The sequence below is a fragment of the Chrysemys picta genome, chromosome 2 (genome assembly GCF_011386835.1).
Source record: "Chrysemys picta bellii isolate R12L10 chromosome 2, ASM1138683v2, whole genome shotgun sequence".
Lineage (NCBI taxonomy): Eukaryota > Metazoa > Chordata > Testudines > Emydidae > Chrysemys > Chrysemys picta.
Window position 1 is genome coordinate 233,377,240 of NC_088792.1, and position 27,919 is coordinate 233,405,158.

A 27,919-nucleotide genomic window follows, 5' to 3' on the forward strand; every position below is an offset into this window, starting at 1 on the left:
CCCTTTGCAGTCCATGGGAGGTGCTGAAATGGATATCTCCGACATCCCTCCTCAACATTCCACATGATATCAGGATCCGCAACCCTACCCCTACCACTCCACACCAGGGGACATTAAGGACAACCATAGGTTCACACTCACTGACCTGTGAAAACCACAGTTGCTGTGTGTAGCTAAAATGGACATGAAAGTTCTTTCCTCTTAAGTTCTGTTCCATTAATGTATTAAGTTTTTAATTTATTTGCTTTTAAATTGCTCAGAATTACTTTGCACAGGTTTTGTTACTCAAAATTCTATTATTTGGAAAATAATTCATCTTTATTAGTTCACAACATATGCTGAAGACTGCCTACAGGTTCTCATTGTATACAACCGACAAGATCAGTGACAAACACAATGTCACAAATATACAGCAAGCACCACAGAATTAATAGGTGTACTGACAGTGTTATATTGATAGTTGTACATCAAACGCCACACAATTCCTAACAGCAGGACCAGGTAGAGCACAGTACACCACAATGCATTACTGTGGTTCACTATTAAAGTGCTCTTTCAAAGCCTCCCTGAGCCATATAGCTCCACGCTGAGCTCTTCTAATAGCCTTTGTGTCTGGCTGTTCAAACTCAGCAGACAGCCACTCCACCTCTGCTCTCCACTCTGGCAGCAACTGTTTCTCCTTTGCTTCACAAATATTATGTAGGACACAGCAGACAGTTATAACCATTGGGATGTTTTTTCCACTGAGATCCAATCTTGTGAGTAAACAACATCAGGGTCCTTTCAATCTACCAAAAGCACATTCAACTGTCATTCTGCACCTGCTGTGACGGAAGTTGAATCTTTCCTTGGTGCTGTCAAGGTGGCTGGCTTTATGAGCCACTAGAACAAGGGGAAGGCTGGGTCCCTTAGGGTTATCATTGGTGTTTCAACAACCAATGACAATCCACTGGTTGGGAAAGAAAGTCCCTCTTTGTAGTTTGTCTTTGTAAAGATGCACGTGGGAGGCACCTTCCCTGACTAGCCAACATTGATGTTGCTGTAACACCCCCAGTGATCCACCAAAGCTTGCAAAACCATAGAAAAGTACCCCTTTCTGTTGATGTACATGGTGGCAACATGGTCTGGTACCAAAGTAGGGACATGCATGCCATCTATTGCTCCAGGACAATTTGGGAACCCATTGCTGTGAATCCATCCACTATGTCCTTCAGATTGCAGAGAGTTACAGTCCTGCATAGCAGAAGACAAGGTCCTTGTTCACTTGCATGACAATGGCTCCCACAGTGGATTTTTGAACTCCAAAATGATTTCCCACTGACCAGCAGCAATCGGGTGTTGCAAGATTCCACAGTGCAATTGCCACTCATTTCTTCAGTGTCAGTGCAGCTCTCATTCTGGTGTCCCTGCACTGGAGGGCTGGGGCAAGTTCAGCAGACAGATCCATGAATGTGGCCTTGTGTATCTGAAATTTCTGCAGCCACTGCTCGTCATTCCAAACCTGCATTATGATGCGATCCCACCAGTCAGTGCTCGTTTCTCTGGCCCTGAAGTGGTGCTCCACCATCTGCAGCTGTGCTGTGAATTTCTCCAACAGCCTTGAAATGGTTCTCACTATATGCTGCAGCAATCTGTCCTCCAATAAACTGTTATGTTACCTACTTATTCGGTTCTTCTTGCAGCTCTGCAAATATTGGAAGACCCTGCATCCGGTGCTTGCAATGCTTATGGCAATAGTGCAGAACTGTGCAGGCTCCATGCTTCTGTCAAAGATGACAGACAGGGAGGAGGGCTGTGTGGGTTGGTGGGATAAAAAAGGCATGAAAATTATGGGATATTGATGACATTATAGGATGGAGACAATTGCATGCTGGGAAATTAGCCCCTTTCTCCCATCACCCCTATGTGACTCATTTCTGCCCCACCCTGCATTCCCAAAACTTCCCAAAAGACAATACATTGGATGGTGGCAGGTTGCACTGGGACACCTACCCATGCTACACTGCACTGTACACCGACACAAGCAGTCGTGGGGAGTATGCACAGCCCTGACACAAGAAGTCAAGTATGCAGGTACACAAGCGATATACTAACTGTGGTGGCTTTATGCCACTAACTGTGGCATCTGCAAAAGTTTGTAGTATAGACATGGCCTTATTGAGAAAAAACAAATTAAAAAAAAATTGGCTTATATTCCTCTTCCATGCACAGTGGCCAATTAACAGTGTGGCAGTGACCCAACTGTGAAAGTCAAAGCATTTTTCTTAAGTACAGTAATATTTTCTCAATAATATACAACTGTTTTGGTGCAAAATTTCAGAAGCAGAATGTCTTTGAATGTAGACATGAAATATGTGTTTGAGTTCAAATGAAATGTGAATTTCATTTGAAGTTACTCTATAAGCGAACAACTTTGGAGGAATGCATATTAATAATAATACTTGTATATTAGCTTTAGACCAGAGGGCTTACAATACTTGGGTAGACGCCAGGTACTCTGTGAATTCTGGATTTTAATGCTAGTGTGGGGGTGGAAAGATGGGATCTTAGCATATGGAAATTCATCAAGAAATGGAACTGTTCCAAGAAAGGAACCCACTTAACATTTGGGAACTTAGTTATATTGTTGGTTGACAGAAATTAAGCAATGCAGGCTATATTGATGTACAGACAAAACCAAGCAATCTGAGTAAGAAGAAAGACCAATTAGGATTTAATTTGCTAACTACATTTCTAGTTGGCCAGTTTTATACTGTATATAATAGTACCTCTATCACTAAAGTTTTAGATCATACCTATCCATTTAAAAACACTTTACTGGAGTTTATTAAAATGACATCACCTAAACTGGATTAGAGAATTAATATCTACAACAGCTGTGGTTTAAAAACTACTATAAGAAAATAAAAATACTTCATATTGACTTCAATGGGACTATTAATTGTGAACCAGGGAGTTGGAATCCAGACTTGCGTGAGAGATGGAGGTGAGTGGGAGGGAGAATTAAAGCAAAAGTTCTAATACTATATACTGATGTGTCAATGTTTTTAAAAACTGTGAATGTAGTTCTTAATTCTTGAATAGACATTCTATGCCATGTTAAAGTTATTCACCCACAGACACCAAGTCTATATTGTCACTTGATGAATCCTTATTACTTCTCCAGCTATTAAAGGGTATGATAAGTTTTCATTTCATTAATCTTTTCTCAGGGGGCAGTGATAAGTTCATCTGACTCTCTCCCATCAAGACTGAAAATTCTTTTCAATTAAAAACTCATCTCCACAGATGGTACTGGCATTAAGAGCAACCCATCCTGTCTACAACAACAAATATTGAGATATTTCAGGAATTACCCTATAAATCACTGGACATGGAATGGTCTGCAGGATTTCAAATAAAAAAAAAAGCAAGCAGAAGTCGAGATGATGAGAATTTGGCCCATGTGGTTTATTGTCTCTTGGACCTATCAGTTTCATCACTGTGTCTGGCCGATTTAATTGCACATTAAGGTGAAATATAGTGAAAAATTTAACCAGGCTATTAACTGTAAATATGTTATCCAAAACATTAGGATCACAAAGGTGATAATAGAAATGGTTTAAACTCAGGGAAAATGCTCTGTTAAAGGGGATTAAAGAGACCATTTATTGAATAGGATGGATTTCTTCCAAGCCCCTCTGTGCAGAAAGCATGCAATGCGTGAATAATTCATCTAGAAATTCTATCGTGAAGTTGTATCAGTTTCCACAGTAAAACCTGGCTGTGGAGGAGGAAAATACATCAACATCTGTGACAGGCCCTATGAAGAGACAGTTGCAAAGCCTTTCAGGCACCAGGAGCAAAGCAAAATATAATAAATTCACCAAGTGTCAAATTTGTGTCGGCTGAATAATGACACCATATGTCTGGGTTGCTGTGTCACCGCAGGCTGCACCAAAGAACGCCCCCGCCCCAAATCTCCCATTCCCACCCCCCACTGCTAAAAAAAATCCTTATAGCTTTATAAAACAGGGAAGGGAGAAAGTGCACTGGCTACTGTTTTTCACTAAAGCAGATAGAAATCCCCTTGATAAATATGCTTGGGTCATTCTTCTCTTTTAAATCAAATCTGAACCAATATACTTATCTCCATCTCAAGCTAGGTGAGAAGTTCACTTTTCATGCAAAATTTAACTTCTCTCATTCATGGTCCTATGAAATGAAGAGTTGCACGTCTAAGTTTAAAACTGCACTGTGGCAGGCAGCAAAGCATCACTCTCCCAAGTGGGATGAACAGTGTTATTTGTGATTTTCTCTCTTGGGTGATGAAGCTCAATAGTCTGCCATGGTGCTTGGACCCCAGAAGAAGGTGCTGAATAAATTGGACCTCTGACCCTACTGGCAATGGCAAGATAAATACAAAGGGAGCAAGGGGAAAAATCAGCAAGTAATAAGGAGGAGGTGGGCTCTGCTCTATTGCAAAAAACAAGGATGAAAAAAAAAGGGGAGGACTTCAAAACACTTCATTAAAATAATCTGTTACATATTAAACTAAAGGGTGTAATCAATCAATCCACCCCAAGCACTTGTCTCAGTTTCTTGGAAAAGTGCCTTAACTCCATTCAAGTTCCACTTCAAACCATAACGTCTTCTATAAGCTGCCAGTTTTCATTCCACTGTGGAAATCTCTGTTTTCAAATCAAATAAGATCCTCCTTTATTGTCGTGCTTGTTCAGTCTTTATCCTTCTCCAGAGCTGATGCTCTTTGTAACTCAGCACTTCCTGAGGCACTGATTGAGACTCTAACATAAATGTCACAGATCCGAGTCTTTGCTGTTCTTGCTGAATTTAAGAATTGGAAGGTGATGTGATAGTATCTACTGAGTCAGTAATGAAAGTTAAATCACATCTAACAGCTGGATTTATTCATCGGTACTGCTGTCTTTTTTTCAGACATCATATGTTCTGAGAATGCACGTAAAAGGTTTTTCAAGCATTCTGAGAATGATCTGGAGAAAATAAAAAGATAACTGGTAGGTAAGATGTTGTAGAACCAATTATGGTAAAGGAGACTGAGTGATTTGCTGTTAGGAGACTACTAGAAAAGTTGCTACTCATACAGATAGCAAAAGGGGATCAGTTTAGAATTAAATGATTTAATATCTGGGAATTTAAGCAACTGTAAATATATGTAATAATGATGCAAAGGCTAGCAGGATAATATTACTATTCAGCAGAATTCTATATTCTTGACATTGCGTTAATGGAAGAGGGCCCCCAAATCCCTAAATATGCTCAGTCAGAAGAACGGATTGCTGCATAACTAGGCAAAAGAAGAGGAACATCTAATAGAGCAAGTGATCCCTTCCCTTAGATTGTCCAATTATAGACATCTAGCTGTCATCACTTCTTTTATGACCATCACAACCAACGACAGGTCTATCAATAAAAGAAGGAGAAACTGAAACCACAGCTTTAAAATGGGGAGGTAATACAGGAGATATATTTCTATCTGCAGGATGGCAAATCAAAGTATACATAGAAAATGAAAAATGACCTCAGGGCATTTCTATTTAAGTGCAGGGGGAGAGAAATAACAGAAATGTCCAGAACAGAGGGACCAAATTTCTGTTAACTTTTTATTAATTTTACAAAGTACTAAGGAGGTGGGGGGGAAAACCTTTAGCTACCCCAAACCCAAATGAAAAAGCTGATATTGGTTAGGGATAAAATACTTTGCAGGGCATAATTTGCTTGACAAATTTAGACTTTTTCTGTTCATGGCATGGCCCTGATCAGATCATTATTCCCTGATTGATCATTTCTTGAAAAAATTTGGGGTGACTTATTATTTTGCTACTCCATGGACTGACTGTGAACAATGTGCTTTCAGTATTTGATAACTCAATATTCTAAACTCTAGCTACTTGTTTAGTTACAACTGGTTGCATAAATCTCATGGTATTTGTATTCTTTCTGATTAAATGAGTAAACTTCTTATCAGGGCTCCTGGGGCTTTGAGTCTCCTAGGGGAAGGTAGTAAGTGTAAAGGGAGGTACGAGATAGGCATGATTAGAGAATTTTAGAAAATTTAAAATCTTTTCCTTTCTGAGCCAGGTTGGCCTTGCCAAGGGCATAGTTCTTAGCAACATTAGGCTACTATAAGAGTCACTGGCTGGGTAAAATGCTAAAATTGTATTCTCTCTCATCACGCTCACATAAAGCAATTGCGTGGGCCTGTGTGGTCTGTATTGCAAAGGGTACAGTCAGATTCTTGCCTGGCTCATTTTAATTATCTCTGCTCCAAGACTCTGGAGAGAGAGTTGGTTAACTCTGTACCCCTGCTACAGTCAATCATTGTCCCTTCCCACATAAAACTGACCACATATTTGAGTGGGAAGGCTTAAAACTTGCTTTCTGTGAGCACTTGCAAGAATAAGACTTGACTGCTCAAATGTTCATAGAAAGTAGGCACAAAATAGGTTGGGAGCACTGCAGAAGTGAATTCAAGTGAAGGCCCGTGGTAAAAAGTTTTAAGCTCCAACACTGATAGATCTCATACTTGATCCCAAAAGGACACATGGGTAGCAAGACTGGCAGAGCAACAGCAGGGCGGAGGGAACAAAGCCCCAACTTCTCAAACTGACGGAATCACTCATCCAGCCCTACCTGCTCCTTTCCAATCATCCTTCCTTGTACTCTTTTTTCTTAGCTCCTGCCTCACTTTATATGGTCTCTTCCTTCCCTTTCTCCTCCGGTGCTTCTATTCAAACAAACAAAAATATGAAGATAACATGACATATGCAAGCCATTCCTCTAATCTCACTGCTTGTATATTTTATTCCCCCCACCCCTTTTTGTCTTCTCTATTTGGATAGTAAGCCCGTCAAAGAAGGGATAACATCTTCTGTGGGGTCCTGGACATGATTGGGGCCTCTGTGACACCACGCTACAAATATTGAATAAATAAGAACAGCTGAAAGAAAAAGCAATAATGTCAGATGCGTAACAAGCTGTTGAAGGAGCAGAAATCAAGTGGGTCTTTCCCCCTTTCAACTACAATACTGCTGTTGCAGTCTTTGAATGTGTTTATGACAATCCAATCCAAAAAGGGAACCTAGTGCTTTATGGAAGACTAGAAGTAGTCAGAGATTTATGGGGAAATGAATCTGTGAAAGTGAACTTTACCCCCGAAACAGAGCACCCTTTGATGCATTAATCTCAAGGAAAGAGCAGCAGAAGGGGTTTTGGTTGCTGATTAAGCTCCCCCTTCTGTAATAATGGGAGATGGTGAGAGAAGCCTGTGTGGCAGTTGCTTTAAAGGTCTTAGAAATCTCTTTGAAGGAAAAAGCAGGTGGGGGTGGGGGAGCTGAAAAAAGTCACAGGATAATCTAACAGATGAACTCTTCTATATTTTTTAAACAGATATAATGGGGATGAGGTTCAGACTACAATAACATGTGGAGCTGTACTCTTTTTGATTGTTTCTGAATTTATGTAGTTGAATGCTCAAAAAAAAACTTGGGAATTTCACTGAATTAGGGTACATCTGCATGAAGATGCTATATTTTTCCACAAACATTTTTACTGTTCTTCTTCAGATAGATTTCACAGAAAAACTCAGGAGACTTCTTATTTTGCATTTAAAATGCATCGAGATGTGAAAAGCCACTGCTGCATGCAATTTTGTGAGCACAAGATTTTATGCAAAGGTGATTCATTTTCTTTATTGAGTTGTGTGCACATGGGAAAATCCACCAGCATACACCACATTGGCCCCATTATCTGAGGCCCTACCTAAGGTAGGAGAGAGAAGCTGATTAACCACTTTTCTATTGCCTACCTGACCTTGTGGAACACATTAGATGCAGCAGTAGTTTTCTGGGAACTGCGTATAAATACATTCTGCTAGGTGCTGCAGTTGCAGTACTGTCTCCTTTTCTCTATGTCCAAGTTCCCCACACACCCTCAAAACTAATCCAGTCGGCCCTTACATATAGGCCCCAAAGCTACAATTGAATTGTTAATTTCAATGTGGCTTTGTGAGGGCACAGTTGCCTGCCCCTATAGATTTAATTGCAGAATTGAGACCTTTTTGTTAGTGGTTTGACAGCCTGGCCATATGTCTGTTGTGAGGTGAACGGTCTGTCCTACACACATACCCAGGTCAACAAATAGAAACACCAGTATGATGAATGTCAACATTTTCGTCAGTTTAGCAAAAAAGATTACGGGTGAATCATAGAAATCATAGAATATCAGGGTTGGAAGGGACCTCAGGAGGTCATCTAGTCCAATCCCCATAAAGTTATGGAATTTATTACCTATTTGCATACAAAACCCCCATCTACCTTAAAAGAAGATTAAGGTTGAAAAGTCAAGCACTCAAAAAATAGGGAATGCTATCAACCCTCTTATGTGTATGCATTATGATATAGTCTTTAATTATATGATCAGATATTATTTTTCCACAGGATCCTTTCCTCATTCAATGCACAAGGATGACACATTGCTCAAGGAATGAGGCAGCTGGGTCTTTTTTTTTTAATCCCCATCTGTGTACTTAAGTGACTGTAATGAAGTCTATTATACAGTCATCTCAAATACAGCAAAATTCAACATTTCCCCAACTGTATAAATCAGGGGGTTAAATAAGTCAGTAGTTTAGGGGTGTGGAGGGCTAAATCCACAAACAGAGACAGTAGGCATATGATGTCACAGACAATTCTCTGGGTGCCATGTTCCACTTATAAAATGGTGTGCTTGGAATCTGAGAATTTTAAAAAATGCAGCCAGTTTCCAGACTTTGTATTAATAACAAATTATAACCGTAATGACTGTTTCTGGCTCCTAATAAAATGAGCCAAAATGCCCTTTCAAGTCCATGGTGTAACTTAGCCAGAGAAACAGACACTATAACATGTGACCTCAACTTTGTGATCTGTCCCAATGATCCCAGTTAAGCACCATTGAAATTTTACTGATATCCAGAGAGCATACACGGAGAAAAACTGGATTTCTTTAAGAGGATTTTCACAGATGCAAAATATTCCATGGAGAGGCAATACATTTTCACAAAAGCTCTGTGTACTATTTAAAAAAAAACAATTAAGACACCTGAGTGATTTTGACTCTGCTGTGAATAGTTTACAAAGCCGCACCTGAATGACTTGGTCTGTTATTTTTCCCCTTGATTATGTTATGTCACTCAAAAGCAGAAAGCAAAGTCAGTGATGGCTGGTCCTGAAATGTCTGTGTATTCACAAAGCGTGTCACCAGTTAGTTTACAAAGCAAATTTCCAGTCTGCTGAGCAGAGACACTAAATCAGATCTTTTACATCTCTAACTGCTATTTGATCATTCAGTCTACTCTACCATAAAGCAGTGTACATATATTTAATGTATATTTATTATTACTAATTAAAATATAAATTAAAAATCCCAATACAATTTTCCTCCTGAAGTAAAAGGAGGAAAAGAAAGAACCCCCCACATGTTACAGATGCTAGCCCTGTTGATCACTGCATTTCTGATAGGGCTCTGCGACTATCCTGAGGAGTGTTGCAAATGAATCTGAATAGACCAGAACAGAAGACTATTCTCTCCATTTTCCCATTCAATCTTGTTTTCAATGTATCCAGCAACTGGATTACAATTACTTTTCTTGAAGATCTATTCCACAACCTATTAGTTCTCTGTTAGGAAATGCCCTTCAATATTCTGCCAACATTTTCCCATTTGTAATTCCATACGATTTTCCTCCTAGTTCTATTCACTTGTATTACCCCACATTATAATTCTTCTTCTTGATGTTTATACCCTTTTTCATCTAGATCCTCACATGGCCCCTATCACTGTAGTTTCTGGTGCTTCCCACTAGTACAAAATGACAACAATGAACAAGTGTAGACTTGAGTATTAGTTAGTTGTCACTTAGCCAAGCTAAACGGTGCATATTCAGATCTTGTAATCTTTTCTCATAAATCGGTCCCACCAACCCTGTGATTATTTTTGTTGTTCTTCTCTGAACTCTCTCCAGTTTGTCAATATTTTTCTGGCAATGACTTGCCCAGAACTCAGCACAATATTTCACGTGTGATTGTAGCAGGGCTGAGTAGAGCAGGGTTATTACCTTTCTGCTTTTTGAGGTGATGCCTCTGTCTGAAAGCACAAAGTCTGGGATAATGAAGCTTTGCACCTCTGAAGGAAGGTGGCTATTTATCACACATCAGCAGACATATAGCCATGCAAACCACCGCACTATTAAAAAACAAAACTGGGGACACCATAAAATCTTCTAGTTGATAAAAATCTTCATGTGAGAGTCACACAGTATCTGATGTCCTAGTAAATCTAAAAAAATACCCAAACCATTATCCTTCTGATGCAATCTTTCTACTTAATATATCGATTGCACTATCAAAGAAACTTAAATATCTTTCAAGGACCTTTTTTAATTAGATGTTTCTTTCTGTGTCTTAAAAAAACCATTTTCAATCTTTGATGAAGGGCTGCCCTCTGTTTTACCTGTAGTGATAGCAGCAAACCTGTGTGGACCAGAAAACACCCTGAGGCATCAAACCTGCAGTCTCAAAAACCACTAACAAGTCTATTTCTCTCTCATACATCCCCTCCACCCTGCAAGTTATTTAAACTAATGCCAGAAACATAAAGATGATGAGCTACCTCATAAACTCTTGACTACCATTGCCTACCCTGAAGTCACAAGTCCATTGTTTAACTGTTCGTTTGAAGCCTGGGAAAAATATATCAAAGTGTTCTATGTTGCCAGAACTTTGCACACCTAGACACTGGCATTGTGACAGAAAACCCAGACAAGAGAAAAGATGTCTAGGTTTTAATATCACACTATCCCCTGAGCTCTTGTCAGGAACTTGAAAGGTAGGCTGTGTAAAGGTAATGATTACAAAGTCTCTCACAAAAATGGAGAGACTGTTTGACTAGCCTATTCTCACTGACTTGAAGACCAGCAGCCTCAGATAATGTGTCACCATTTATCATAGAAAGTGGAAATGGAAGAGACCTACTATGTCAACTACTCCACTCCCTTGCCAATGCAGTATTGTGCCTTACTGTTTATTGCTGTCCCACAGCTGAGAGGTAGTGGAATTGGGGGGCTTTGCAGTATATCAGTTTTACATTGGAAGAGATATTGGTGATAGAGAGTTGGGGCATTTTCTAGTGTGATATATTTCTTTGTAAAATGTACCCAGGTCCTTTTCATCTTGAACAGAGGTGGTAAAAACAGCAGCAAAACTGCACAGCAACCTTCCCACCAGTGGTTATCTCAGCTTGATACCATTGTCCTGTAGCCAGTAAGCAGCTCCCTTGTTCTCCATTATTCTTGCTCTCAACATACTGTCCATTTCTGAATCCTACTTGTCCCCATACTTTCACAGAGGAATCCCTCAGCCCAAACCACCAGCTTTTGACCATGTGGAGCATACTGTACTCAATATTAAGCATGGATTAGTTCAGGTGGGCCTGAATATCAACAGTTCTTTCATCCAGCTGCAACACAAAGGGAACTCTTAGAACAATCTGACTATAATCAATGTCTACTGGAGGCAGCTTCTTTGCAACAGAAACATACTAGTTCCTGTATCCTTTTTCTATCATAGCCACATATTACTCAATACAAAGTTCTCCCTTAGCTTGGCTAAGGGTGTTGTAACCCCAAATATCCAGTTCTTTTAAACCTATGGCATAATCTTAATGCTTTATATTTCAATGAACCTGGTACAGTCTGGCGATTACCTGTATCCATCATTCACTTGGTTTTCCAATTTATTGTACTAATTGCATTTTTAAATTCCAGGTGTTCCCATTGGAAAAACCTTTACAATGGTATATTGAGAAACACAATATTCCAGGGTGACTGCAACTGCCAACTGAGTTACCAATCTCATATTATTTAATATCAGGATCCTCCACTGGAGCAGTCTAACTGATCTGGGGTTCACTCTAGCAACCCTGCCTCCACTGTCCTAGCAGCAGAAATGGGAACATTTGTTCTTCTGTACACCTTGGGGACTGAACTGAGGGCTCTCTCTATGGGCACACTCCTCCATTTGAGCAGTCAATTCCTTGTTCTCCTGATTAGGGCAGTAATCTGATTAGGTCCTTCCAACAAGATCAGCATTTCTTTGCTTTTTCCTAGATCTGCGTCTGACTAGGAAACCACGTACACAGTTTCTTCAACCACCTGGACAACTGCTCCTCGGGATTCTTGAATTGTAAAAATGAATACTTCATCCTGAGCACAACTGTGTTGTATAGATAGGGTGAGACTGGTCTGTAGATTTCATTACTGCCAAAAGGTCCTTCCTGGTGGTGCAATAATTTTTTCTCAACAGAATTTAGACTTTTCCTTCATTCAGTGACCACCCTTTCAAGTCCTTCACATTCTTGTTCCAGTACGACCCCATTCTGTACGTACTAACAGCTGGGTCTAATAAAAAAGGGGGTTTGAAACATGGGAAGGCTGAGACTGAAGTGGTCAGAAGGGTTTTTTAACTCTACCAATTCCAAATAATTTTCAGTGACTGAAGAAATGGTTTTCCTTTTTCACCCAACCCATGCAACTGTTTTGCTTATATTGGCTAACCTAGAAATGAAACTTCTATACTAGGAACAAAGCCCTGCAAAACTCTGCATGCTTGTGTGCATCTGGGAAGTCAGTCAGTTCTGTACCACTTCAATTTTCCTTTTGTCAGTGGAAATTCCCTCCTTGCTAATTATGCACCTGGGGTAGGTTACCTCTTTCTGAAACAGCTCACATTTCTTTGGATTCAGTTTCAAACTGGCATGCTAAGGTTATCACAGTCCATCTGTAAATACATCAGTTCACATTGGAAAGTTTTAGCATGTACCAAGTTATCAACCAGGAAAATAAGACAGGTTGAAAGAGGCATGCCAGGCAGTACCCTCTCAAAGGTAGCAGGGGCATTACTGAAGCCAGGAGCTGAAATGACAGGAGCCACTGATCTGTTGTAATATCAATCTTCTCCCTATCTTTCGGAATCACTTCTGTCTGCTAAGAGTCACCGTGAAACCTGATGTGGAAAAATCAATATGAATTCAATCTGCTGCAGCATCCAGTGTAATATCTATTCAGAACTAAGAATAAAAGTTCTTTGAATCAACTATACTTAATTGTCTACAATCTAGATAGCAACACTAAATCTATCTCTTTTCTTAACCAGAACTACGAGTGAGACAAAGACTAGCTGAAAGCTCAGTTATATCTTCCCAATACATTTTTTCAATGCCCTGTAAAGTTTCTTCTTGAAATTGTTAAGCTGTGAGATGCCTATCTGACACTGGGTGATGCCAACCTAAGAATTCGGTTCTGCACCAGCACAGAAAACCTATCTTGTTGCATTTGGAGAATTGTTTACAATTTCTCATTGGAAAGATTTTCATTCCTTTCGGTTGCTCTTCATTTAATTGTTCAGCAACGTCTGGAGCAACTCCAATAAAACTCTGGGAGCTCCTGATCACCCCTTGATCTTGTAATGTTTATCCTATATTAGCAGTTACTGGAATTAGTGGTTCGCATTTTGCCACTCTGTCCCCTGCTTTACCATTTGCTGTTTATCAGGGATAGTCTACAAGTGAACACGAAGCTGCTCCTACTTCATGCCTATAAGAACAGTAGCAGTTAAAATTCTATCCAGATTCTCTGTTCAAAGTAGGTCTCAGCCATTACTTCATTCCCTTATTGGGAAGTTACTGTACATGTGGTTGCAATGATGGTTGCATCTCCTGAGGGAAGGACAACTTGCTCACCACAAATCAGTTGCCAACAAAGCATTTGTTTCACATGGGCCACATCTTTAAAGAGAATTTCCACAGGCTGGATTTGCAAAATGCTTTTACTAGCAGGTTACAGTTATTAGCCATACTGAAATCCAAGTTGATTATGAATTCATACATTCTCTTTGCTACGCAAACCACTTGGGCAATTCCCAGAGGCCCAATTCCTAAACTCAGTTTTCCCTTATCACTGTCTCCATTTGACATCAGTTGCATCCTCCTGCATCTTCAGCTAATCCAGTCTAATAACTGTCACATTTAAGTCTGTGTCCATAATTCCTGTGCACTTCACAATCTCTATTACACATTTAGCACTGAAATGCATAAGTGGATAATGGATAGTTATTGCATGGCCTCACTGCAAGGCTATTTGGGCACCTTAACTGTACCTTTCTATATCTGAACATATTAAGATTTCTTTTAAGTTTAGACTTAAGCTATACAAACCCAGGTCATTGAGTTAGTTTTTGGGCATGATTAAGACACTGCCAAAATGCATTTTACCCTTGTTACTGATTTTATATATATCTATATAAAAACTTAACTCCACTTTAATGTAGACTTTGTTTTGTTTTGTTTACTGCCACTCACGCAGAAGGAATGTTTCTCTCTCTTAACATTACTAGGGAGAACTCTATCACTTTCCTTCTTCACACTTCATTTTTCCTCTCTTAGAACTAAATATATTGAACAAATGGTTTATAATGCTTAAATAACATGATATATGTGCAAATTTAATGCTGCATTGATTGACTAGCAGTATAGATGCAGTCCAGAAGTATTTAACATCAGGTTCAGAAGAAGCAATAAACAAAAATGATTGAAGGATCTTTCGTGGCTAGGGAATTTGTTTGCGCTGGCTGCGTTAATAGCTTACAACGACTGAGCTAGAACAAAACCAGTTCATCCTCGAGACAACAGACATTTTGAGATACACCCTGGAAACAAATCAAGGATTTTTGTGGGGAGACTCACTCATGTGGTCCCATGGAGCAAGAGGACTTGTAGGAAATGTCTTTGAAATCAACATTTATGAATCACTAATGGCTATAAAAATTGTCTGCAGATGTTTAAAATGCCCCTTCAGTTTTGAATGCCAAAAAAAGGTAAACCAAGGGTGGGAATGCAATAGATGGAAAATGATGTTATGCAAGATTGATCAGTCTTATGTACATGTAGAAGAAGCTTTTTGCATTAATTTCCTATTAACTATGTAGTATATTCTTGCTGATTCTGCCTTTGCACTTTCAGATGCAGACCTACTCAGTGATGAGCTGCCAAAATCTTAACAACCGGTTCCCTATAAAAAGTTCTGATTTAAGGGATGTGCCACAGTATGTATTTTTCGTACCAATAGGTATGCCCGTATTTTCCCGGAATTTAAAAATTCCTCCCGGATGGCAATTTAAGAACCAAAAAGCCTGACATGTCCGGGAAAATATGGATGTATGTTAATCCTACTTAAAGTTCTTTTTTAAAAGATGGGCCTGAACTAGAAATGAGCTCCGTTTCACATGTGTGGGTCCCTGCCACTCCCTGGGGGTGTGCTAGGGTGACCAGATATCCCAATTTTATAGGGACAGTCCCAATTTTGGGGTCTTTTCTTATACAGGCTCCTATTATCCTCCCACCCCCATCCTGATTTTTCACACTTGCTGTGCACATGTGTGAGTCCCAGCTGCTCCCTGCCCCCCTCATTGAAGCAAGTGTGCAGGGTTACTGTCCTGGGAACTGCAGGGCACCAGTGGACATGGGGCCAGCTGTAGACAGGGGCATGGGGCAAAGCTAGCTGGATGCAGGGGGTGTGGGGCTGGCTGCGGGCAGAGCAGGGGGTGCAGAGCTGGCTAGAGACAGGCGGGTGCGGGGTTGGCTGGAGGCAAGGGTATGCGGAGTTGGCTGGAGATGGGGGTGTGGGGCTGGCTGGAGGTAGGGGCTGGCTGCAGGCAAGGGGGGTGCGAGGCTGGCTGCAGGCAGGGCAGGGGGAGTGGGGCTGGTGCGGGTAGGGCAGGGGGTGCGGAGCTGGCTGGAGACAGGGGTGTGTGGGGCTGGCTGGCTTTGGGCAGGGCCGCAGGGGGGTGCGGCAGGGGTTGGCTGGAGACAGAGGAGTGCGGGGCTGGCTGGTTTCAGGCAGGGGAGTGCGGCAGGGGTTGGCTGGAGACAGGGCAGGGGGTGCAGCAGGGGCTGGCTGCGGGCAGGGTGGCGGGTACTCACCGGGAGAGCGGCTTGGAGCAGCCCGAGCAGCGGGATGCAGCCCAGCCCAGCAAAGCAGCTGGGGACCCATCAGGCAGCAGCGGGAGCCCCAGGGCCAGGGGAGCAGCAGCAGCAGCAACATGGCCCATGCCCAGGGCCAGGCGGCAGCCCACATGGCTCCCGCAGCGCCGTGCCCCTGGCGGACGGAGGAGGAATTACATCACTTCCTGGTCGGAGCCCATCAAAGCTGCAGTGCCCCTCACAGGGAAGCGGTTAACAACCAGTTCTAATACTGCTTCAAAATTTAACAACCGGTTCACGTGAACCGGTGCAAACCGGCTCCAGCTCACCACTGGACATACTATCCTGAACCAGAAGCTAATTTGGTTTGACACGTATCACTGCTTTTGCTCATAGAAGTGTTCAACAAAAAACACCAGAAATAAGGAAGTACTGTGAACATGAAATCCAGAAAGTCTGAAATAATTGAAAAAATAAACATTTCTCACTGGTCCAAAGTCCTGTACCTTAGAATGCAGAAATAATTATTTATACAGTGGTATAACAAAGATTATAAAGTAATAACCAAGGAAAAAATCTCTGTCAAACCTACAGGATTTCTTCTTTCACTTTAAGCTGTCCTTCATTTTCCTTTTTTGTTACTCTTAACATCTCTCCCACTTGCTGAATCTTTGCCTGAGCTTTTAGTCTTTTTATTCCGGATAAGTTTTTACCCTGTGCCCATCACTAGGATATCGTCTTCAATATTCTTTATCAGAGCCTACCCAACTGTATCATTCTCCAGTCTCAGCTCCAGATTTCTCCTATATCTTTACGCAACTCCCAAATGTCTTTCTTTGCTACTTCCTTTGACTTCTCCCACTCCTGCTACTGTGCCTTCTTCCACGCTGCCCCTTAAGCTTGGGAAAAACCTCCCTGATTAATGTGCACTGCAACTCCTCCTTCAAATCACTTCTTACAACCCATCTGTATACAAAACCAGTGACAGTGAGGACACCTGCCACTTACTGCTTGTGCAATGTACTGTACCTGTCTATTCCATTAAACTGCAAAGTCTTTGGTCTGGTTTGTGGGTGAGACCATCAGGAGTGGCCCCTTTGCACCTGGCAAAGCTCAGGAAGGAGGGGCTGTAAGAGCAGTTTTAAGCCACCTCTGCAATCCTGGAGAGAATGGTCTGGTCATAAGGTGAAACTCTGAGCTGGCCATCTGCTAATGATTTTCAAGAGACTGTTACAACAGCCACGGATCAGAAAGGCTGATGGAACAGCTTTGTAACCACACTCGAACAACCCTGGAAGAGCCTTGGGAAGCAGGCTAAGGCTGAGAGAATCTTTGGGTAGCTGGTTACATTGGCTTTGGGCTGCAGGAGCAGTGCATGGTAGGTGCAACATGAGCCAAAATCTGCTCCTTTGTCTTCTGTTTATTATTGCCATGTACACATATAGTGCTGTTCAAATAATAAATAATATTTCACAGGCCATTGTTCATCACTGCAAACTAGCTCTGTGGACAAAAGTTTAGTGTCACTGGTTAATGACTTGGACAGATACAGAAACATACAGAACTTTCATCAATACTGCTTCAGGTGGCTCTGCTTTATCTTTGCTTTGTCTCAGCTTTCTAGGTCATATATTTGGGAGATAGAAATTCAGCCTGAGGTCTCAGGTTCAGTTCAAGAGTTAAATAGCCTTCAAAGGAGTATTTTTCATAATAATGGCATCAAGAGTGAGGGTATTCTGCTTTCAAAGTAATGAAACATTTGCTTTCTGCGATACAAAATAGGATGGAAGAGAGACAAATGTTTCCTTCGTGTTGATGTTGTATGGATGGTTGGTACATCTGAAAATAAGAGCTGGCTGCGAAATAATTCACTGAGGTTAAGTAAGTGATGAAACAGTATGATGTACGAGCTTAAGCAAATTGTTCAGGCATGTGTACATAATGCTTCAGATGTGTCATAAGGGCATCCAGGAATCTGGATCTCTTACTGAATAAAAAAATATGGTGTGTATTACTAAAACACTCCCTTGAGCTTCAGTAACAAAGGCAATGCTTTAAGTCTCTCATTTTCACTTGGGCCACTGAATTTGGTGTGGGGGGGGGGGAGGAGGGCGTTAAGCTAAGTATTTCCTGTCCTTGATTATTTTTAGAAAACTGAGGTACTGTATATATATCTGTGGAAACTGCTGTATCTATACAAAGCATTTTATTTCTGGCATCTGTAACACTGTTGTCAGAGAAGTGAAGACAGGGTCAAAGCAGGTGATCTCAGAGAGCCTTCCTTCTGGTGCTAAGTGAGAACAAAAGAGGGCAAAGGGCAATACTGGAGGCCAGCTGATGACTGACTCAGAGAATAGGAACACAGACACAAGTCCGTTTTCACCTTGGATCCATGCCTGTTAATCTAAAAGCTCTAACTGCCTTGGCTTTATTTTAAAATTACCTTAATAATGAGGGATAAATGATAATAATTTCAAGTTTTCTTCAATTGGACTTTCATCCATCTACCTCAATGTCCCAATGCTGAAATGTCATACACAACATGGATACAAGATGAACGGCATAGGAATAAACAATAGTACAGGATAAACCATATGGGAACTAATTCTTTTAGCATAAATAATATTGTTTGCTAACTCTGTTTTATTATTCAGCATTTCTAGAGGAAATCATTTACAATGCTGGAACTGAAACAAATGTCTGAGACAGAGGTAGCTAGAGAACTAAAGTGAGGGATGTCTCTTGTAACGAGGGACAGCTGCTTTTGCTTCAACTGACAGCTGTTCCCCCTTAGCCCCCCAAACACACTACTGCAGAAATACAGAGTCCTGCAACATATGGGTAAGGGGATGTGTGGGCATTGCTCACTGAATATTTTACCTCACGGTTTTTAAAGAGATTCCTATCCAATACCTCCAGAAGACCTGAGAGATCTTTTCCTGCCTCAGGAGTCTCCATTGCTCAGGCCACCTTTCACCTGCACCCTATCATCAAAATTAAAATAATCTATCTGAAACAGTATCATCCCACATGAGAGCCCGAGGCTGTCCTCTTCATCTACGCCCAGAAAGATGATGCATTCTCCATTCTCAGAAAGAGAATCATCATTTCCATTTGTGATGGAGATTGTCTTTAGCCCTTTTTCACTGCCAAAACATCCAACCTATCAGCCCCTAGCTTTAAACACCTATTTAAACAACTCGCGTTTTACTCTTTAGCTCACTTGTTGGTTTACCCTGCCTTTGCAAGGAGGGAGCCAAAACGATCTTAGCCAACTGTCTGTTTTGGTTGAACAACATATCCTAGTTCTTATTTCCTTCTTCACAGTTGCTTCCTCTCAGGATATATGTCTGTTGTTCAAACCACTGCTGGTATGAGAAGGGATTTCATGCAAAATTAAATTATTTCCCCTTTATTTTACAATTTCCCTCCCCGCATTCCCAATCCTGAAACCTTTGCTCATGTAAGTAGTATTGTTGATATCCTGTATTTGCATGAACAAGTGTTGCATGTTAAGTTTTTTGACAGAAATATCTTCATGTCAGTTCCTCATCCCCTCTAATTATGGTTTTTCCTCTTCCTAACATTGCTGCCAGTTCCTTAGAAGTGCCTTGTGCTGCCATCAGGTGTAAGCACCACACTGCAGCTTTAACCAAATACTGCTCTATATCCCAACAAAATATATTGCAAAGTGATTTTCCTGCCACATGAGGAACAAGGTAAATCACTCCTTAACCCTCAGCATTGCTAAATTATTTGAGATTGGCAAGGGATCACAGAAAAACTGCAAACAAAATTATAATCACTGTGCCTCCAGTTTCCATAGCTCTGGCCAGAAAGAATTTCTTTCACAGACCCTATCCCATTTCATCTAGTTTCCTTTGCCTTATGCTTTTTACCTTCCTGTCTTTTTCATAGTTAATTTTTCTCACTTCTCCCTGAATCATTTGCTCAGTATCCACTTTGGTTCTCTCTTCAGATTGTTGCCCCCCATGTTAATTACACTAAATGCACCAAATTCTGAATGAATAAAATTCGGAACAAAAGTTTTACAGTAAAAGAAACAAAAACCAGGAATGTTTAGTTAGGTATTGACATTCTGATCATACAGGTCAAAATTTTTACACTTTCAGGTATGGATGCTAGTTCCTAAATCCATATTTTGGCATCTAACTAAAAGTGGCCTCTTCTTTGGCATCCACAGCTGCCACTGAAGTATTTAGGTGCTTCACTTTGGACATTCAGTTTTAAAACCTTCTTTAACTGCAATGGTTACACATTTATGGTAGTGACCGGCTTCCACAGATGATCAGAGTCCCTTGCCTAAAAGGAAACATTGCTATGCTAACGCAGTTTAAAAGAAGAACAATAACTTTAAAAATCCATTTTTTAAACTTTAACATAGAATGGCTCAGGTCACAGGAAGAAAGAGCAGAAAGAATTTCATTGATTTACATAGAGTGTGGCTTGACACAGTCTTCAAGAAGGCTAACCAGGCTAAACCTGATTCTCGTCTCCTTTACATCAGTGTAAATCAGGATTATCTCCAATAATGTCCATGGAGTTACATCAATGCAAAAAACGGAGAGAGATCAAAATCAGATCCTCTGTCCCCAGCGGGAGCGAGGATATATTAGATTTGTTTTTATTGTCTCTCTCTTTCTTTCAACTGCACATTATGTTATTTATCTACACAGAACCTTTACTTCACCACAGAAGTTTTTACACAGATCATGAAACTTGCAATCGTCTCTTCACTTTGATCATGTGATTCAACGATGTGGAAAATAATAGAGTGAAGTATGTGTGACAGATTGGGGGTATGTTTAGGTCAAATAGGAGAACCCCATATTATTTGGAGAACATCATTTGGTGATTGCAAACTTCATTTTATCATGTAACATCCATGTTCGTTTAAGACTCCCAGCTGGTGGTGAAAACTAGTCTAATTCTGCCAAATCTAATTCTACTATTCTGGATACTGTGTGATCATATTGGTGTGTCAGACACCTCCTAGAGAGAGGTGCCATCAAGAGCCATGAGAGGGCCATCAATGATGAATTACTCTTTCCTACAGCAGCAATGGATTTTCTATCGGCAGGGCCATTGACTTTGACTTTCCACACAGAAGCTGATAGTGGGAGGATGGGGATCTGGGTCTGGGAACTACCACCTCCCAACCAAAGCATGGGGCAGAAATGGGACAGAGATTGTTTTTAAAAGGTGGCTGCTTTTCTACACAAGGAGCCATTCCATCACACCTTGTAAACAGAACTTGCTGGCGATATCACGGATAGGAAAAACTCTGACTCACCCTGATGATGTTGTTCAAAACCAGGACTCACAAACGGGGTGAGATCAGACTGAGAGGGTCGCATTCAGGATTTTCTTGTTTTCCACTGAAACTTTCTTGTGCTTTTTTAAGAGTAAAGTGTTTATGGCTAAGAATTTCCTTGACTGAGTCTGTGTTCCTTGCTTTATTGCCATGTTGTCCCTGAAGGGTTTAACTAGAAACCAGAGGTTCTCACAGCAATGTAGACTCTGGGGGAATTCAACTAAGGGCTCAGGAAAGCTATGGCACTGGTTCTGAGATTTAGGCTGCTGGACTGCAGGGTCCCATTGCCTAAGAAGGGTGTCAGACATGGGCTCTGCACTTGGGAGCATGCTTGAGAGACCCAGAGCTAGGAACAGTGACCAGACATTACCCACCCAGGGGACTTAGAAGCACATGGGATTCAGTAGCTGGATCCAATCATGACAGACGAGTGTGAGCCCAGAGAGAGGGACTGGGTCAGATTATGACATATACATCAGTAAACTAACTTCTTTATCTAATAATACAGTCTGATTTGGCCTTAATCCTCCAAAGATTTATGTACATGTTTAACTGTACTCATTGTCAGCAGTCCCACTGAAGTTTAAGTCTTCACATGCTGAAGTCTTTGCACCATAGAGGCCTTTAGTCACGTTGATTCTATTACACTAGTAATTACTGTGACTCTTCAGTCAAGATTCATAAGCATTTTTCCCGACTGTATATTTCTGGGGTTCCAGCTCAATTCTACAAATTGGCTGTGGGCTGAAATATGACATAAACAGAGACACGATTCCAACCTTGGAAACATATCCATAAATACATATTTTCACTTATTTTTGTAAAGTTACTTGATTCTCTTTGGCACATTTACTCAGTGACTAATTGTACAAGATAAACAGTGTTATGGGCTCAGATATCTGGGATCGGAATCAAATTTTCAAGACCTTTACAAAGTTTTATTCTTTTCTCCTGAGTGTACTTGTCTTGGAATGTGAATGGCAATAACAGCAGTTACTGTGTACAGTATTGTGCTTTTTGTCTGAAGAGTACAGAGCACTTTACAAAAGTAGACTAACACGATTATCCCATTTTACAGATGGGGCAGCTGCAGAAAGAAGAAGGGACGGCCCAGACTTCCAAAAGTTGCCAGTAATTATGCATGCTTTTTCAAAAAAAGCAGACAAACCGACAGCAATGTTACTGGACTGATTTCAGAGGTGCTGAGCATCACAACATCAGCTGAAGTCAATGGGAGCTGCAGGTGATCAGCATTTCTGAAAATCTGGCCATAGGTGAGTTAAGTTTCACACCCAAAAACTGCAGCACCCAACATCAAAGGCCATTTTTAAAAAATAGGGCACTAGGCAATTAGCTCAAGCTAACACAGTCAGTCAGTGACAGAGAGGAATACAAATCCAGGCCTTCTGACTCACAGCCCATGCTGCCCCGAGATGCTTTTTGTTCTGGGTAAATCTCAAAAGTGCCTTCATTCTTTAAAACTACAATTTGAGGCAATTGATCCATAATGTGAACTAATTACTTTTTCTGAGGTGACTTGAAAAATCAAATTATACAGGAACAATGAAGTCCTAATGTTTTAGTGACAGGTTGCTGTGCATGTTCAATCACTTTGTATTTTGAACATTTCCAAAGGATTTTAGTACAGAGACACATGTACACACACAGCCCCCACACTGATCTTAGCAATGCCAAATGTCTCACAATACACTTAATTAAGGTGTCTGTTGGTCAACCTTTATGTGACAAGGATTCAAAAGGAGCTGTTTGAGACTAATTAATAAGTAATCCCCATTCTAAAGGGTACATAGAAATTTAGGAAATTAGGATGGGAAGAACTATTGGTCCATCTAATCCACCCTTTGCCTTTTCTTAGGACAACCATTCACCAGACACACCCAGAAATGTTCTCAGCACTCAGCTGTTAATTTCCTTGCTGTTTGTATATTCATCTTTTGTCAGACTATTCCATATCCTAATTACCCTTTAAGTGAAAAATCTCTTACTAATATCCAGTCTAAACGTCTCTCTCATTTCTAGCTTTGGTTCACAATGAAAACAAGTCAATTCCCTTCTTACAGCGTGGCCCCTGTATATACAGTATTTCTTACCAGTAAGTCACCTGGCAAGCATCTTTTTTTCAGACTAAAAACATTCAAACTCCTTCCCAAGCAGTGTCTATATTACAGCGACTGGCAATGGCAATTTAGGATATCCCCTAAAATCTATGGGAACGTTTGGGTTTTAAATTTATATATTTTTTTGCCCTTCCTCTATTTTAATATGAAATATCCCTGTAAGGCACAAGAAGAGTCATTCAGATGTATCAATAAGGTTAATGAATAAACTTTCCTGCTTTTGGGCAATGTTTCATAGAAAATTCCCAAAACCCTGTACACCAAAGCCAGGACTGTCCAAGACTTTGTAGTCAATGACACTAAATATATTTTTACCATTGTTTTTCTTAGACCAGCATCACAATTATTTGGATAATCAAGAGATATCCAATAGCTGCCTGTATGATTAGGGTTTTGTACTACCATTTGAAAGAACATGAGTTTCTTTCCTGGAACTAGTCTCTCTCTCTCTGAACCTGCAGGGACGGGAGGTGGGGTCTGCTCAAATTGTTTACTTTCCTTTATAATTGATAAAGAACTTCCCTTTGCAATTAAATTATGTGTATGAAATTCCCACATTACATTGCTCTCTCTGTAAACAGCCCAATACAGTTTGCTTTAGTGAATGGAAAATTGTCTTTTCAGTGCCCTCTAAAGGAAAAAAAAAAGCCAGTCATTTTTATCATACTGCAGTTTAGGATGTTTTTAAAGTACAGAATTTAAAGAAACAGGAATATTAAAAACTTGAGAAAAATATGCAATATTTGAAGAGAAGAAAGGACTGACTTACCATATCCCTACTGGCAGGCTGAACCACTGGTCAACACTTCTCCATTGTTCTGAGCTGAAGTGAAGAATAAGTAAGTTAATTACAGTAACATATTGAAATGTCCATTTAATCTGTTTCCTTGGGACACTTAGTGGTAAAATTGTTTAAGCTGGTGTTGCAGATTGCCTTATTTTGGTTACAGTAGCTCTAGGTGCTTAGAACTAGGGCTCCATTGTGATAGGTGCTGTACAAACACATAGGTAGACATGGTCCCTGCTCCTAAGAGCTTACATGCCAATTTTAATTAAATTATAAGTATCTTACTACAATGTGCTGTGCCAGCAAGAGTTTTAGCCTTGTCATCCAGGTTTTGTATAGCATCGATGGACCTCTTGAGTAAAGTCATAGCTGCGTTTTTGTTACAGAATTTATGACTTGTATGACAGCAGTTATAAGCTGTTGGGCAGATTCACCAGCCAATATAATGAAAATAAAGCCCTGACTTTCAAGTTCAGTTCTCCACCCCTTTCCTCAGAACCAATTTGACTAATAAACGGAAGATGTAAAAGTCTTACACAAAAATTACTCAAGATGCTGGGTAACAGAGTCCTGTCCTGCTTCCACAAGCTGGAGAGGGGAGAAAAAGACATCTTTCCCTGGGGATAGCCAGAAATGGCTATCCCCTCATCTTGCCTTCACTAGACATTTTACCTTAAGTTCATTGACTGCCAATGAGCTTGAGCTACTAAACATGTTTGTAGACTAGCCTGGACATTTCCCATACACTTGTTCCAGGCTACAAACTTCCATTCTTAACTCTAGACTGATTCCTAGGTATAAACATATGCTAAGCCTCCAACTAGGTCCCAGTGGAGAGTCTTTCCTCAACTTGCCAAAACTGAGACAAGAGCCTTTAGATAGTCTCCAGCAGAAAGTCACTAGAGACTTAGTTAGGTGACCCTTCATTATAATGCACCATGTCTGCAGACTATTTCTCCCAGCAGCTCCTGGTGTTAAGGGCCCAAGTTCCATTACAGGAACATTGGGATACATGTCTGTACTCCAAGGTCCAGTGCATTTTTACAGTAATTTAAATATTTTAAAAGATATATCCAGGGCTTTCAACATTTTGACATGCATGAGTTGATGTGATGGCAAAATAGTGGAATACATTTAATTTAAAATGTTTACAGCTGACAAGTAAAACCCTTGTTCAGTTCTGCTCAGGAGGCCAATAGAGAATGAAGCTTCAGTGAGACTTAAATGCTTTGCTGAACAGGAATTGGCTTAATCTTATGCATAAGTGTTCTGATGAACTGGGACCCTAATAACTTGCAATGTCTTTATCTGCAGACTGCCACTAGAAGAAATAATTAGAAATAAATTGAGGCGGGCAGTAACAAAGTGAATGATAGACAAGTGTCAGAGGCTTACAAGTATTTCTATCAATGTTAAAACTTACCAATAAGAATAAATGCCACCACAGTTTAGTCTTTACAACTATGTAACAAGCTCATATTGCTGGTGTGGAACTGGTTTCTACTGATGTGGAAGGTTATGCTCTATGTCAGCTGATAACATAACATATAAATTGGAGGTGGATATGATTGGAACAGTTTTGTTAGCAAACATATTTTGTTACTCAATACTTAAATATAAAGTAAGAAAATTTCCAGTGTTACCTAGATTATAATTTGTTGTCCTATGACAGTGGTTCTCAAACTTTTGTACTGGTGACCCCTTTCACATAGCAAGTCTCTTAGTGCGACCCCCCTTATAAATTAAAAACACTTTTAAATATATTTAACACCATTATAAATGCTGAAGGCAAAGTGGAGTTTGAGGTGGAGGCTGACAGCTTGTGACCCCCCATGTAATAACCTTATGACCCCCCCCCAACGGATCTCAGCCCCCAGTTTGAGAACCCCTGTCCTATGAGAAGGGAATTACAAGAAATGAAAGAATCCTATACACTTTCAACTCAGTTTCTGATAGGGGTCCAAACTTTAAAGTGCAGATCAGATGCCACTTTTCCTTAAGAGGTATTCAGATGGGGGGTTAGGAGGAACTGGCTTAGGCCCCTCTCTACCTTGCTGGGGGTTCTTAAAACTCAACATAACACAACTAAAAATGCACCTTTGTTTTTCAAGAATATTCGTTTAAGTCCTACAGCCCTTATTCTTGCCAATGATCCTTACATAATGAATCCCACTGAAATCAATGGGAATACTTATATGAGTGATGTTTTTTTGTATGAGCAAGACTGGATTTTTTATTTGACAAGGTAACTAGTCCTTAATAAGGGTTTACTGCTATACCTGCACTATTGAACCTATACTACAGAGGAATTATGCCACTAGGTTTATACATACGTGTGAGACTCTGAATGTGCTAGGAGAACTTCATGACAATCTGTGCTTTGGACTGCACAGGAGGGGATTCCCTGCCCCATCAGTTTGAGTGACTCACAGAACAAACCCAAACCAAAGTTTTCTCTTTTCTCCTTTCTCCTGTAAGCAGATAACACAATCAAAACTTTGCCTTCTCAGATCACCTGCCCTGGAAGTCCACCATCCTCATCCTTCTCCTTCTGTTAAGGATAGAATTACTCCTAGCTACTCTTTTCTTCTTCCTCTTTAATTGGGCTTTGTATTTAATGAGCCCCAGCTGTATTTCTTCTCCATTCATTTAACCCATATTGAGCTGGTTCTCTACCTGACAGACCTGATCATTAAACAGGGGTGTGGCACTATTTTCATGACCCCAATCAAGTAGTCTCAGAGTTTCCCAGGCCCCTAACTGTGTAATACATAGTAGGTTGGATATAGATGTTCTTTGTTACTGTATATAGTAGTCTCTTCATTATAGCAAAATGTCTCATTAAATCTCAAGAGGATCCAAATTCTGTCATGGGAGGTTGTCTACACCTCCGTTAAGGATAGCAGGGTGTGCATGCTGTTATATAAGAAAGCCTATGTGTAACCTCTGCTCATATAAACTCTTCTTACACTCTTTCTAAATGGTAGTCTCTTCTAGAGGCCTGAGCATTGAACTAGGAGCCAGAAATGCCAACAATCTAATTCTACTTCTCCATTAATTGTCTGTGAGACTTTGCTGCATTACTGTCTCCATTTTTAAAATAGGGATAACAATATTTGTTTACCTAACAGGGATGTTGTGAGGACTAATTAATGTTTTTAAGTGATTTGAACATATTAAGTGCTAAGCATTACCTGTAAGTGTTAAATCCTAATCCCATTAAAGTCAATGAAGTTTTGTCATGGATTTTAATGGGACCAGGACTGTGCTCTAATCAAGTTTTTACTTGCTTAGTTAGATTTTACAATTCATAACAGAGTTAATATCTTGGGCTCAATAACTAATAATGGAGGGTTGCAAGTGCTTAGGAGGACAGAATTAGAATTCAGAATGATTTTGACAAACTGGAGAAATGGTCTGAATTAAATAGGATGAAATTTAATATGGACAAATGCAAACTGGGAAATAACTGCCTAGGAAGGAGTACTGCAGAAAAGAATCTGGGGGTTATTGTGGATCACAAGCTAAATATGAGTCAACAATGTAATACTGTTGCAAAAAAGCAAACATAATTCTGGGATGTATTTGTAGGAGCTAGGATTACCATATTTCAACACTGAAAAAAGA

At 40.3% G+C, this 27,919-nt stretch overlaps 1 long non-coding RNA gene across 1 annotated transcript; it reads right to left on the reverse strand.

Annotated features, from left to right (window-relative positions):
* Positions 1-299: 299 nt before the first annotated feature.
* LOC135981734 (uncharacterized) lies at positions 300-26,891 on the reverse strand. The gene is made up of 4 exons (XR_010598897.1): positions 26,808-26,891; positions 24,275-24,328; positions 6,652-6,745; positions 300-4,991 (listed from the first exon to the last, which is right to left on the reverse strand). It is a non-coding gene; the product is annotated as an uncharacterized LOC135981734 (long non-coding RNA).
* Positions 26,892-27,919: the final 1,028 nt, after the last annotated feature.